The 14,931-nt window shown below is 44.9% G+C and overlaps 1 protein-coding gene across 1 annotated transcript in view; it reads left to right on the forward strand.

Annotated features, from left to right (window-relative positions):
* VWF (von Willebrand factor) overlaps positions 1–14,931 on the forward strand; it is a 1,126,314-nt gene that overhangs the window by 945,567 nt on the left and 165,816 nt on the right. The gene's annotated exons all lie outside the window — the stretch shown is intronic.

The following is a 14,931-nucleotide window of genomic DNA, read 5'->3' on the forward strand; positions in this document are numbered from 1 at the left end:
TTTGTTTGTATAGCGCCAGAATCAACTCCCGAATGAGTACCTCTGCGCTTCTGATGGAAGCATGGGTACAGTGCAATTGCAGCTAAGATCAGACGCAGAAAAGGCTAGTTTTAAGCAGCTTCCTAAATTGTAGATGGTTAGAGCACTGTTGCAAGCATAGGGGGAGCTCATTCCAATAACGAGGGCCAAGGTAGGAAAGGGACTTTCCCCCTAATCTTGCCCTCCTAACTCGGGGAACCTCCAAGAAGTGTTTGGAGCCCGAGCGGAGAGACCTAGAGGGACGGTAGTGTGTGAATTTCTCTGAAAGATAGATAGGACCAACATTAGAAACCGACTTATGGATGGTACAACAGATTTTGAATTTTACCTGTTGATGTATAGGAAGCCAATGAAGCTGCAAGAGAAGAGGGCGGGAGGCAGTCCTAGGGGGCAGGTTGAGAACTAGTCGCACTGCCGTGTTCTGGACTACCTGCAGTCTCTGATCGAAGTCTCACTAGCAGAGATCAGCAGGCTGTTATAGTAGTCCAGATGGCTTAATATAAATGCCTGAGTCAGAGGGGCATATTACCAACAACTAGCGATAATTTTTGTCTCTAACTTGTTTAGAGAAAAAAATTATCGCCGCACATCGCCGATTTTTATCGCAGATAAACCTTGCTATTAGCAAGGTTTATCGCAAATGCAATAAAAAAACGGCCGCAATGCATGAATATCGCTGAAAAGTCAGCGATATTCATGCATTATCGAGCAAATGCTCTTAGCCATGTTATCCACCTCCCATTGGATAACATGGCTAAGAACTGCTCAGGGCAGGTGTTAGCTTTTGGAGATATTCGCGCTTAGCGTGAATATCTCCAAAAGTTGGTAATAGGAGATAGCGATGTTAGGGACTGTTTCCAGTCGCTAACATCTTGGCACGCCCACTTTGCATGTCATTAGTGATAAATATCACTGACATGCAAAGCGGGCCCAAGATGGTCGCTATCTCCTTTTAGCTGTCACTAACTGGTGTTAGCGACAGCTTGGTAATAGGGAGATAATTTTATCTCCGCTTTCTTGGCTATTAAAGCCAAAAAAGCGGAGATAAACCCCCTTGATAATATGCCCCAGAGTCTTTCGAGTAAAATCCGGAAGCAAAGGAAATACTTGACGGAATAGGCCTAGAGTAGGCAAACAGATGCCAGCTGTCTGAGCGGTGTGCTCCTTCAAGATGAGGGCTGATGGATACCTAAATTCTTAACAGTGGATTTAGGAGGAGTGCCAAGATCGATCGGCCACCACTCTGGAGACCATAGTGAGGGGGCCTCTCCAAAGAGTAAGATCTCCATTTCCCCGTTACACTGGAGGAGATTACTCGTCATCCAGTGTGAAATGGCTCTCATTCCTGAGGAAAAGGTCAGCTGTACAGAAGGAGTGATAGCCACGTGATCACCAGCTAAGGAAAGATAAGGCCAATATAAATATGTTTCAGATTAAATTCAATTTTAGGATATCATTGTAAATTGACTATGCTAATTAAATGAAGGATAATTTTGTCATGGCATTCAGATCTTTGAATACAGCAGTCTTCAGGATCCATGAGGGTCCTGAAGAAAAATTCAGCCCCATATACCATGCCACTTGATTGTTAGAGGCAGGTCAACAAACGTGGGGCTCTCCATGTAATCATGTTCAGTAGGTTTTGAGCATACCAACAACTGCAGTGCAGCTACCCAACTGAGCATTGTAGTAACCCATCTCGTGGACATCTAAAGGTCCTGCAGACATGCCAGCCTTGCAGTCATTTTCACCATGTTATGTTCCAAGAAAGAAGTGGGGCTTCGTGGGGTGAAGCTGTGAACAGGGCGGAGCCTTGGCATTGCCTGAACAGCTCTTCTGTCCTCTGAAATAGCATGAATAAAGATATTTCAAGCAGGGCCGGCTGTAGGCAGTGCGACTGGTGCGACCGCACTGGGCGCCAGGCCCGGCTCCAGGAATATTTATTTGGGTGGGCCAAAAGTACTTTCGGGTGGGCCACTGCTGGCCCGATTTATCGCTTATATATCTAGCCAGGCCTGCTTTTCCAAGTCTCTTTCTAAATGTTATCACTTTCAAAAAGTGCTTTTCTTCCATGTAATGTCCCTTTGATGGGAAGTGGAGGTTTCTAAGGTGGGAGTATCAAGCAAGTGACACTACTCGGGCTCCCTCTGTGCGAGCCTTCAGGGAGAAACCCTCTTCATTACTACCTCCACTTTACCCCTGACTCTGCAGCGCACTCACTTACAGGCTTGATTAGCCACTTTTCTACCATCCCCCTCCATTACACGTTATCTCACAGCGGACCTTGGGCCCCAGCCCCATATCAGCCACCATACAGTTCCACTTTCATTATTCCCAGTAAAAAATAATAGCAAAATCACCTTCAAACTTGAAACATTAAATATAGCAGTAAATGTAATTAGCATGCATGTTAAAGTATGCTCCACAGTTGTCCTAATCGGTCGGCTTTAGTGCTGGTGCAAAAGTCTTTTTGACCTCTTTTTTTACCTCTTTGTCTGTAGATAACTCAACTTCCACCCTCCAAAAGTGCCCTTCATCTCTCCGTAGCCACTCCCCTTCTTGGCCTCCTCCTCAGACTCCCTAACTTCCACCCTCCACCAGTGCCCCTCATCTCTCCGTAGCTCCCTTACACCCCAAGACCTCCTCCTCAGATTCCTTTACTGACACCCTCCACCAGCTCCCCTCATCGCTCTGTAGTTCTCCCCACCCCGTGACCTCCTCCTCGGATTCCCTCACTGCCGCCCTCCACCTGTGCCCCTCATCTCTCTGTAGTTCCCCCACCCCATGACCTCCTCCCCGGCTTCCCTCACTGCACCCTCCACAAGTGCCCCTGAACTCTCTGTAGTTCTCCTCCCCCTGTGAACTCCTCCTCTGCTTTCCTCACTGCTACCCTCCACCAGCGCCCCACATCTCTCCATAGCTCCCTCACACCCCAAGACCTCCTCCTCGGATTCCCTCACTGCTACCCTCCACCTGTGCCCCTCATCTCTCTGTAGTTCCCCCACTCCATGACCTCCTCCTCTGATTCACTCACTACCACCCTCCACCAGTGCTCCTCATCTTGCCGTTGCCCCTCTCTCATATCCATTCCATTTGCTGCATAGCGCTACTCATATGAGTGTAGAGTGTCACAGTACTTTACATAACAGCACACTTTAAACAGAGACAATAAATCGGTCTACTGGGAATGTCACGAGGATTACAAGATGTAGAAATCACGTCATACACACTGGTGGGCAGTATATTTTACGAGGGTTTGGTCTGGAGAAGCACACACTCACGATTTAAAGAGTACTCCAGTGGTTGGGGGTTGGCTTTACTGAAAAATAGGTATAACTGCCCAAACAAACTCTTTTTAGTAAAATTAGAATGTTGAAAGAATGGAGAAGTTCTAACTATATTACAACACAAAAAAGTGAAGTTTGTATGCAGCTCTTTGATGACAGTTCATTGGCCACTGTCCTATGTTAGGATGGTAACTTCTGAACTGCAAGTAACACACGGATATCTTTGACAGAGGCAGTAACCCACTGAGCTATTCCCATAAAATTCAGTTTATCTGCATTTAAAAAAAACTACCAACAGACAAATGGTTGCTCTGCAGAAGGTTCGTAAATCACCAATTATCTGAACAGTTTTTATTGATGTTGTAGATCGTGTCAGATTTACTGCTCGGGCCAAGGATCATGTTTGGGTGGGCCAGGCTCATGTTTGGGTGGGCCTGGCCCACCCGGCCCACCCTCTAGAACCGGGCCTGCTGGGCGCTGACCTGTGGAGGGGGCGCTGACTTTAGGGGGGGGGGCCTGTGTTTAAGAATACCTTATGATTGGAGAGATGAGCAGCACTTTTCCAGGTGGTAGTGAGAGAGACCGCGGAAGCAGTCATGGGGTGTGGCGGCACCGGGCACCACCAGCACTAAAGCCGGCCCTGGTTTGCACGTGTCACGGGGAGGTTGACATCTTCCAATGGCTTTGGGCAGTAAATTAACTTTATAATAAGCTGGAAACCTGCATCTCGTCGGGGTATCCAGGTAGCATTATTAATTACCGTGGCCCAGAATATCTTTACCAAGTGCCCTAGTGAAGATTGCCAATACCACCAGACACACTGTTCTGGCACGCACCATGTTTGTTGACGGGTCCGGTTCTTGGGATAGGCAGGGGTCCTATGTTGTCCCCTTGACTATCAGAGCATGTCGCTAGCCACATGCCTGTATTGTTGCAGGAAAACAGAAACAGCATTTCACTCGAGCCGCTTGAGAGCCGACGGCGGTGTAACGGGCACCACCGTTGGTTATTCCCACGTCAGCCGTGCACACTCACTCATGTGTGAAGGATGACTCGGTACGTTTTTTTTCCTTACCTTATGTGTTAGCCAAACTGTTCATTAGCACAGACAATGGCCCCCAGAGCCGGTCCATTCTCTGCATGCATTCACATATGAAACACGAGCCCGGGCAAACACCAAAGGGAGCGTGCAGGAAAGCCAAGGAGGAACAATACTGGGGGCTGCAGCACGAACGTCATTAGCCAAGTACCCAACACACTTCAGACTGGGAGAGGACGTATTTTGCCTCGTGCAATGACTATTATGAATTTGCTACATTTGTAAATACATTTTTAGAACATTAGTTACTTATTAATCCTAACCCAATAATAATGTAAATACAACAGTTGTATTTCATAATAGCCTATATAGAAATATAGTCTGACGTTCAGATCATTTTCTAAATAAAATGTCCAAATGTTGTAGATTTTCACTTTATTGCTCAAACTGTGGTGATATTTTTGGAAACGATACTTGACAGGATATTTATGTCGGACTATATTTTAAATACGGTACTCTAATCCATACCAAGAATAACATTATTTGGTTACGGACACAAGATTTTTTTTAATTACCAGTTTCCTGAATTTTTCTCCGATTATTATTTCTTATAGTTTCTCAGCCATTCTTCTCTATTTTTTTTTTCGTTCCAGTTTTTTTCAATTGTTGCTTTTCTATCGCACTCATGCTGCCACTTTAGAGTGCTTACTAATGGTAGAGGGAGGTACCAGAAGATGGCGTCAGTAGGTAGTCTGTTTTGTTGTTGTGGCCAAACTGCATCTGTAGAAAAGATATGCGGTAACAGGCCAATAGACAAAGATGACTAGGTGGGATTACAGCTTCGTCAGGGTCGGACTGATATCTACTTTTCAAGCCGAATATTGTTTGGACGCTAACCTACCATAGTTTGGCCATCATTTCTGTGAATATTCACTCATAGATCTTATAGTCCAGGTGGAATTGAACCCACCAAGGAGCATGAGGGCCTTTGACAAGAGTGAGATGTCCTTACACTGCAGATTTAGTTAAAGAAATGTGCTTTTATTTTTTTTTAACTAGCATTGATTTAGGGTGTAAGGCATACATTTCGTACTAGTCCCTCTAGGAAAAATGAAATTCAGCAATAAGAGAATTCCATGAAATTGTTTTCACAATTAAGCAACATGACAAAAAAGTGAAATAAAGACGCCATTTCAGTGTCACAAGGTGATATCCATGTATTTGTTTCATTGTAAAATACAGTGAATGGTTTGCACTTCATCCTCCGCCTTTTGATGTTATTGCTCAAATTTGCTTATTCTGCTTCAATCATCTTTTTCGAAATTTACCTGGAAAAAAATGGTCTCCCATTCTCTTTCAGTAGCCTTTCTTCCAGAAATCAACTTGGTCATAATCATCAAATTTATCAGTAAACATGAAAATCCTGCTTCTCTTTGAGCATACTAGGCTAATCGGTTTCCAAAAATTGTATCAATCAGCATTTCAGTTTTAATAATGGTATTTGCATATTGCTCCTCTTGCTGGCTTAGAGTATTTCAAGACATCAAGAGGTGGCCATATCGGAGAAATTCAATCCATTGTGTAATTGTATTAATTGAATAATCTTGCCAAACTACAGCTCATGTATTTTTATTCAAATTGATGGTTAATGTGGACTGGTACATACATTACTTTTTCTAGATATTTATTCAATATAGAGCTTTGGATATTTAATTGATAGATATTGTTTTTTTAGTAACATGCAGCACCGTCCTTTTTCTTAACCCCTTCCATGCTGATGACGAACCCCAGCCGTCATGCACTACGGTGCTCGTGTGCTGATGACGGCTGGGGTTCGTCACGGCCCGCCCCTGTTCGTGTTGTTTACAGCACACCAGGGGAATCGCGGCCGCATGGAAGGGGTTAATATCATTCTCAACATGTGGATGTTTATATACTGGACCTTTAATTGTTCCATTCCAGTCTCCATATGCAAGACATGGGTATGTGACACTTTATATATTGATGTTATTCGTGTTCATAGTTCACCAAGGCTATTTTGGACCTTGCCCATTTTGCAGGTTTATCCTCTGACTTTTTGCCTCCTATTTTCCTGACCATGTTTTTGTTGACTTTCGGACTCTGGGCACATTACCACTGCTAATCCGTGCTAAAGATTACATGCTCTCTATGTAAATTATAATTCTGATTGGTTCTCCATGATTGGCATATTTGATTTACTGGTAAGTCCCCAGTGAAGTGCACTATCTGAGCCCAGTGCCTATAAATCAAATGCTACTAATCGGTCTGCAGCACTGGTTGTGCCACCCACATGTGTAGCCCTGTAAACTTGTCTCAGGCCTGCCACTGCAGTGTCTGTGAGTGCAGTTTTAAATTGCATTGTTGACCTGGCAAGTGCACCCACCTGCTAGGCCCAACCTCCCCCTTTTACTATATGTAATAAACCCCTAAGGTAGGCCCAAGATACCCCTATGGGCCGGCTGAAGTGTATGTGGAAGGTAGGACATATACTGGTGTGCTTTACATGTCCTGATAGTGAAATACAGCCAATTTAGTTTTTTTACTATTGCAAGGAATAGCTCTCCCTGAGGCTTATCATTGGAGCTGCAGTGTAACATTTTACAAGTGTAACTTTCAATTGAGACAGCTAGAGATTTGGAGTATGTGCTCTCTGAGCTCAGGATTTAAAAACACATCTTTTGATGAAGGTAGATTTGAAAATGCCACTGTTTGAAAGTGTCAGAACAAAAAAGGCTTGGGTCCCATCACTACCTGGCCTGGACCACTCTAACTTGCTAAACAGAAAAATTACCAGATAGGTTATTCTACCAATCTTGCACCTCACCTAGCAGACAAATCCTAAGTGGGCACAGTTTTCATTTAATCATTTTTACTTTTTTTCATATATTCTTTTCATAACATTTCATCATATCCAAAAAGCGACACAACTGTAGCACTTTTTTCACCTTCAATACATAAACATTAAGAAATCAAAAAACATAATACAAACAATAAATGATAAACATCTATACCAAACATGGACACCAAATAAAAAGTGGAATGCCTCCAGCTACTTGGTTTAGGGGGTACCAGTCCTTATGTGATATATACATAAACAAGCGGACAAAAAATCGTTCAAACAGGTCCTGCTTGTTTGCTGGGCTGAAGCTACTGGTATAAAGGGTCGGATTCCCAGGGGGAATACATCCTATTAGTCATTCCCTGTAGAGCCCACTACTATTGTTGCTTCAGCACAGGGTCAACGCATTTCGAACCCCAAGGTTATTTGAGGGTTCTCCTCAGGACGTGGACTGGAAGTGGCCTTCACTGCAAGTATTCGTTCCTCCTGTGAAATACAGCCAACTTCGTTTTTTACTATTGCAAGGAATAGCTCTCCCTGAGGCTTATCATTGGAGCTGCCTTGTAACATTTACAAGTGTAACTTTCAAGTGAGGACAGCTAAAGATTTGGAGTATGGGCTCTCTGAGCTCAGGATTTAAAAACACATCTTTTGGTGAAGGTATATTTTAAATTGTGCATTTGAAATTCCACTTTTTGAAAGTGGACATTGTCTTGTTTAACCATCCTGTGCAGCAGCCTGCCTGTGGAATCAACATTTGGTTTAGACTGACATGGGCCTGTTTGTGAATTTATTCTAGACCCCCACACAAAGGGAGTTGAAGTGTGCTCTGCATATCCTGATGGCTCATCACCAGGCTGATGAGATTTTCTTAGCTAGAAGGTGGGGCGAGGTGTCACACCTGAATAGGGTTCTGCCTGGCCTCTCACAATGCTGTGTCCACCCCGCCCGAGTGTGTCAAGACCAGACATGCAAGCAATTGTGCGCCACTAAGACAATCCTTTGAAGAATGCTACTTCAAAGGCCTAAAGGGGTATAAATCCCCAGACTGTTGGAACACTTCTGGATCAAGACGAACCTTTGCCAAGGAAAAGTGCTGAAGAGCTGTGAGGAGGAGTACTGCCCCATTGCTGTATGTTGCTTTGCTGGGTGCTTTGGAGAGGTAAATGACTGGAATTTGGTGTTTTGCTGCTTGTGAAGTTTCTCCAAGGGCTTGTGTGTGCCTGCCTCCTGTTAAGAAGTCTAATGGCCATCAAAGACTTCACCTGCAGCATCCCTGAACTTCACTGCTGGGAATTCTGACCTGCATTGTGGTGCCAATTCTAGTTCTGGGCCCTTAGAGATTGTCCCTCCTGCAAAGACCTGCTTGAAACCATACAAATCAATGCATCACCCTTCCAATGCCTGTTTTTCTGATACGATTCAGAAAAGGGGGTGGTGATGGACAGCGTATCTGAATTAAACAGAACACTCGTACCCAGTCAACAGATCAGGGCTTGATCCATCACCATTTTTTAGCTCACTGCACCATCCCAGCTCAGAACCTGGCTACATTCAAATTAGTCTGTCCCTGGCCCAGTGCATCATGGGAACAGGGCAGACCAAACTACCAAGCCAATTCTTTAACTGCTCAGACATGAGTCCCTTGCTCACTGCACCATCAGGATTCAAGCAAGCCAGGCTGAAGATGGCTGTAATGCCAGAAACCGGTCCCCGGACGCTTGTTTCCTTTCCAGTAAAATAATTGGCTTGGTAGTTTGGTCTGCCCTGTTCCCATGATGCACTGGGCCAGGGACAGACTAATTTGCATGTAGCCAGGTTCTGAGCTGGGATGGTGCAGTGAGCTAAAAAACGGTGATGGATCAAGCCCTGATCTGTTGACTGGGTAGGAGTGTTCTGCTTAATTCAGATACTCTGTCCATCACCACCCCCTTTTTTGAATCGTTTTGTCCACCATAAGCGTGGAAGGGTATGCTCAGACATGAGTCCCTTGCTCACTGCACCATCAGGATTCAAGCAAGCCGGGCCGAAGACGGCTGTAATGCCAGAAATCGGTCCCCGGAAGCTTGTTTCCTTTCCAGTAAAAGAATTGGCTTGGTAGTTTGGTCTGCCCTGTTCCCATGATGCACTGGGCCAGGGACAGACTAATTTGCATGTAGCCAGGTTCTGAGCTGGGATGGTGCAGTGAGCTAAAAAACTGTGATGGATCAAGCCCTGATCTGTTGACTGGGTAGGAGTGTTCTGCTTAATTCAGATACTCTGTCCATCACCACCCCCTATTCTGAATCGTTTTGTCCACCATAAGCGTGGAAGGGTATGCTCAAACATAAGTCCCTTGCTCACTGCACCATCAGGATTCAAGCAAGCCGGGCTGAAGACGATGTAATGCCAGAAACCGGTCCCCGGAAGCTTGTTTCCTTTCCAGTAAAAGAATTGGCTTGGTAGTTTGGTCTGCCCTGTTCCCATGATGCACTGGGCCAGGGACAGACTAATTTGCATGTAGCCAGGTTCTGAGCTGGGATGGTGCAGTGAGCTAAAAAACGGTGATGGATCAAGCCCAGATCTGTTGACTGGGTAGGAGTGTTCTGCTTAATTCAGATACTCTGTCCATCACCACCCCCTTTTCTGAATTGTTTTTCTGACACAGCACCACAGAGCTGGAGAAATTTACATGCACTGTCGCAGTGCAACAAAAGAAATTGTTACATCACCTGTCAGTGGCCAAAGAAACCACTGCAGCCTGAGTTCAGCACACCGTGTCTCCGAAGTCCAAGACCCCCGCACCAGCCGCAGCCCATGCAGGCAAGAGCGGTGGAGCAGTGGGGCCGGGTGGGGGGGATTACAAGAGATGACCACGAGGGGAAATTAAAAAAATAAAGAAAATGAGGGAAAGTTAAATAAATAATAAAAAAAATTCTTGTTTTCGTCTCTCGAAATCCCCCACCCATCCCCACCGATCATACCTGTACGGGCCGCAGTTGCACCACACTGACTCTGATGCAGGTCGTGCTGTGAGGCTGAAAGAATTAGTGCATTGTGGGACCATGGCTGAAGAAATTGGCGCAGCTCCTGTTTGCCACTGCCGCCTCGACCTCCATCTCGTCCGGAGGTCCACACACCGCATCTGTGCGTTATGTTTGTTCGATGCATCAGCACTGTCTTAAATTTTGACGCATCGCTTCTCTGAACAGTCTGGATTCGACGCAACACTGCGTGCAGCAGAACTAAGGCATTGCCTCCCAAGGACTGTGTTTTCCGAAGCTTCCCTCCTCTGTGTCTGTTTTGCCTTGTTTATTTTGACGTATCTGAGATACTTTATGTAAAATCACAGCATTTCTATGGACAGAATTGCTTCATTCATCAAAAAAGGTCACATTTTGAGTTCTGTACGTTGGATTTTGTGTTGTTTTGGTCTTGTTTGGTTTAGATAAATTATACTTTATTTTTCTAAACTGGTTTGGTGTCCATTTGTAGTGTTTTTACTGTGTTGATGTGTGTGGTCTGTACAAATACTTTACACATTGATTCTGAGACAGGCCTGACTTCTCATGCTAAGCTACCATGGGGGTGAGCAAGCACTGTGTTAGGTGTGTAATCCCCTTGTCCTGACTAAAAGGAAGGGACTCTACTTGGACAGGGTGTATACCACTGCCAACTAGAGAATCCCATTTCTAACAGGCCACTTTTACCGATGTATTTCTAACTGTGTATATATTGGTAATGATTTGATAGCACATATTGAACACAAAATGTTTATCATTCATCTTCGTAATTCAATGAAGTTAAGAATATGGTACAATATGGTACAATAAATGGAATTAGCCTTGCATTTTATTTGTGTGCTTTAATCATGTCTACTCTGGTTACATTGCTGATGTGTTATAGCTACTGTAATACAATTATATTGGTGTATCCTCTTGGCAAATACTTGTATATAAATCACATTAAGCCACAAAGTATAGCTCAGATCTAGCATTCAGTTGAGCAATGATCTAAGAACGATGATGTTTGGAAAGAAAATGGGCCCATTTAATTAGGCCATTTTCTAATAAGCCCAATTTTTCATGATTGGCTATAACATCCTAGCTTTTGTTCAGAAAAAATGAGATAATTTCAAGTAAGAATCTGAATGTTTATACTTAAATTATTGATGATATTGTCAATATCTAGCCAAGCAGTAACTAAAGTGCCATTTATTCCTGATAAAGATGTAGCAATTCAACTATCATGCACTCTTTAAATTCCATCTAGACAAAAAACCTTATCATCCAGAACAGCAATTTATTTGTGTATCATAAAGCCTGAATTGCTTCCTGTAGAAAGTTTACCTTCTCTGCATGGTCTGTCTGATCGCCTTTTATCTGGATCCTATCTGATTTTCAACTATGTGCACTTTACCCCTGCTAGACAGAAGTAAAGTGCCTATAGCTCCTTTAAACATAGTTAAATTGACTCATCCTTATTGACATATTTAACTTGCCTACAAGTCTCTAGTGTATGGTACAGAAAATGTACCAAGGGCCTGGAAGACAAATTCCACCCACGGATTGCAACACCTATTTTGCCATCTGCATAGTAGGCCTGTAAAAGATTGCTTCGGGTGCCCCTGTGAAGCCTGACTGCTAAAGCCTAAAACCCTGATGTTAAACCTGTTAAAATAAACTTTTTTGAAAGGTGGTTAACCCTGCTTTTAATTATGAATAAGTCACCCCTAAGTACACCTTGTTGCCTACAAGTTACGGTGCCTGATATTTAAAAGTGAAATGCACAAAAATAAAGTTGTGCATGTTCCTGTGGTGAATAACCTCTAAAAGCTATTTTGACTGGCAGGACTGTTGCTGGATCCTAGAAAGCACCTCAACACGCACCCTGCGCGTTCAAGCCTCTCCTCTTCTCCTGGTGCAGAAGATGTCCAGGCGCTCTCCCCCAGCGCCCTGGCTGCACCACGACATGCACACTTGCGCGTCCGAGGCTCACCTCTTCTCCCGGTGCACACAATGTCCAGGCGATCTTCCCCAATGTTCTGGCTGCACCACGACACGCACTCTTGCACGGCCGAGACTCACTTCTTCTTTTGGTGCCTACTAGGTCTCGGCGCTCTTCCCCAACACCCGGGCTGCACCACGACATGCACCCAGCTTGTCTGAGACTCACTTCTTCCGTTGTTTCACACAATGTCCAGGTGCTCCTCACCAATGTCCTGGCTGCACCACGACACGCACACTTCGTGTCCGAGTCTCGCTTCTTCCTTAGGTGCACACGAGGCCCAGGCGCTCTTCACCAACACCCAGGCTGCACCATGATGCCCCCAGCGCGTCCGAGCCTCGCTTCCTCTCCCTGTGCACACCAGAACCAGATGCTCCTCACCAAATCCTTTGCCTGCACCATGATACGCACTCTGCGCATCTGAGACTAAGCTTACTCCTGCGTGCCCAAGATCACAAGGCACAACTTCTGAGGATCTCAAGCGGCAAAAAGCACATGCACACCTCGTTGCTCGGGACTTCTTCAGAAATTTTTATGATCCTGTTTTTCCAAACAAGGAGCCAGCTCACCTCAGGCCGTTGGGGTTACAAGACACAGCACAAAACTTCTTCAAGCAGGGGGACCCATCGCCTCCAAGCACAGTCCCAAAAGCCTCTTCCTTAGTTAGAACAGCAAACTGCAGACCAGCCCCAGATCACGAAGCAAGGATTGGTCTATCCACAACAGTCTCTTCAGTTGTTCCTTCTTTAGCAGAGGTTCCTCTTGACCACAGAATGGTTCCAAGCCTTTTCAGTCTCAATCCATGTCTGTTTCATTCCAACGTTCACGGGCTTCAGCTCTTATTGTTATACCCATTGATGTCTTTGAATTTTGTATGTGCTCAGGGGTCCCTGACCCCTGCCTAAATCAGTTCTGGGTGTCTCCCTCCCAGTGTCACCTCTCTCCCTTTGATACTGGGGATCTGGATCCTTAATCACTCAGCAGGAGATGGGTCAATTGTTTTGTAGCACCAGCCCAGGCTTTTTCACCTCCCGGGCTTCTCCTCTAACTACTTTCCAGATGCAGGGCAGCCTGGTGCCATCTCAACCTCTCCCTGTGTCAAGACCTCTCCCAGCTCCTCTCACCGTTCAGTTCCAGACAGACAATCCACATTTCAGAGACACACAGAAATGCTCATAGCACAGAACTCAGCTACTTTCTAAAAGAGTGGTTTATAAACACACAGTGACAAAACCATCTTCACAGAAAGATGCATTATGACACTGTGAGTCCATACATACCAAACTTCACCTCTCCATTATAAACTGACAGGAAACTAGGCTACCAAACACAACTCCCAGCCTTCCCCATTCTGTCCTATGGGCAGAATGACCGTTCAGCAGTGAAAAACGAAATGGAGAGTTTTTGATTGTCAGAACATAACACACACCTCAGTTTATGTTCTGCCTTTTACCTATACTGCACGCTTTCCAGTGGTTACCTGGTACCTACCACATGGGTGCCCCATGTGTATGTGAAAGGGAAAGTCAGGCCTGACAAGTGGCTGCACTTGTCAGGACTACATACTAACTAAGCATTCTGCGCGCAGGCTCTACACTAAAGGCCTGAGTTCCCTTCTCTGCACACCCATGCATTACTAGCCCTTGCACACACAGTGCGCATCACTAGGGACTTTTACTAGTAAGGCAAATATACCAACCATGGCCAACCAATCACCATGATATTTTATATAGGGAACTCCTGCACTTTGACACTGATCAGCAGTGGCAAAGTACCCAAAGCATCCACATTGCATCTCTAGGTCTAAAATGGTCTAGGGAGAAAACAAAAAGTTTAGGGAACTTTAACCAAAAAGGCGAAGACCTACACCAATTATTGGCAAAGTTACTTTTTTTGATAAATATTAAACAAAAGTCACTTTAAGAAAGCTACCTTTTTTCCTGCCTGAAGCTCCTGTTCGCTGCCTAACCATTGTTCAACCTTAATGAGGTGGCAAAATTGCTCCCAGTACAACATTATGGATTGGGCCTGGTGACAGGATGTGTTGGATGTGGGACATGCAATCCTTATAAGCTCAGGAAGGGCAGTGGGGAGGTTTCAGGAACTTGATTAACTTGAAAGGGACAGAGGTGAAGCCTGTTCATTCTTAGTTTAGTTTAAGGAGAAAACTAGGAGGGAAAAAGCCTTTGTTCTCCAGGCTCACACTAGCCAGTCTGGCTCCGAACCCATGTGGAAGGACAGCTACACCTAGAACCAGGCAAAGGGTAGGCAGCTGCTCATTCCCTGGCCACACTTTTGGGTAAATACAAGAGTTCAACATAAGGGAGTAATGGTTCATTCCCCATTTTGGAATTTTAGGAGTGGGGTGCACTGTGTTACATTTTTGCAGTTGGGCCAACAGGAACTGCTGAAAGTGGTTAGGGAACCTCTGGGATATATAATTCTTACTGGTTAGGGAGGGGCCAGAAGTCACATTCACCAATTGGCTAATGCCGACTATAAATATGGCACCCCAAGGAACGTTCTTCAGAACACTTACTGGACCTGCAGAAGATAAGAAGAGGATTGGACCCTACTTGCTGTAACCTAAGAGGAGCCCTGAGCTACTGCATTTGCTCAGTCTTGTTCCGAGGCCAAATAAGTGGACTCCTATGCTCAGTTGGCTGACCTTCTGTTCGGCTGTTTGGCAATCTGCAAGAGGCCTTTTTCCTTAAGGGACC

Source organism: Lissotriton vulgaris, chromosome 1_1 (assembly GCF_964263255.1).
Source record: "Lissotriton vulgaris chromosome 1_1, aLisVul1.2, whole genome shotgun sequence".
In the NCBI taxonomy this organism is placed as follows: domain Eukaryota; kingdom Metazoa; phylum Chordata; class Amphibia; order Caudata; family Salamandridae; genus Lissotriton; species Lissotriton vulgaris.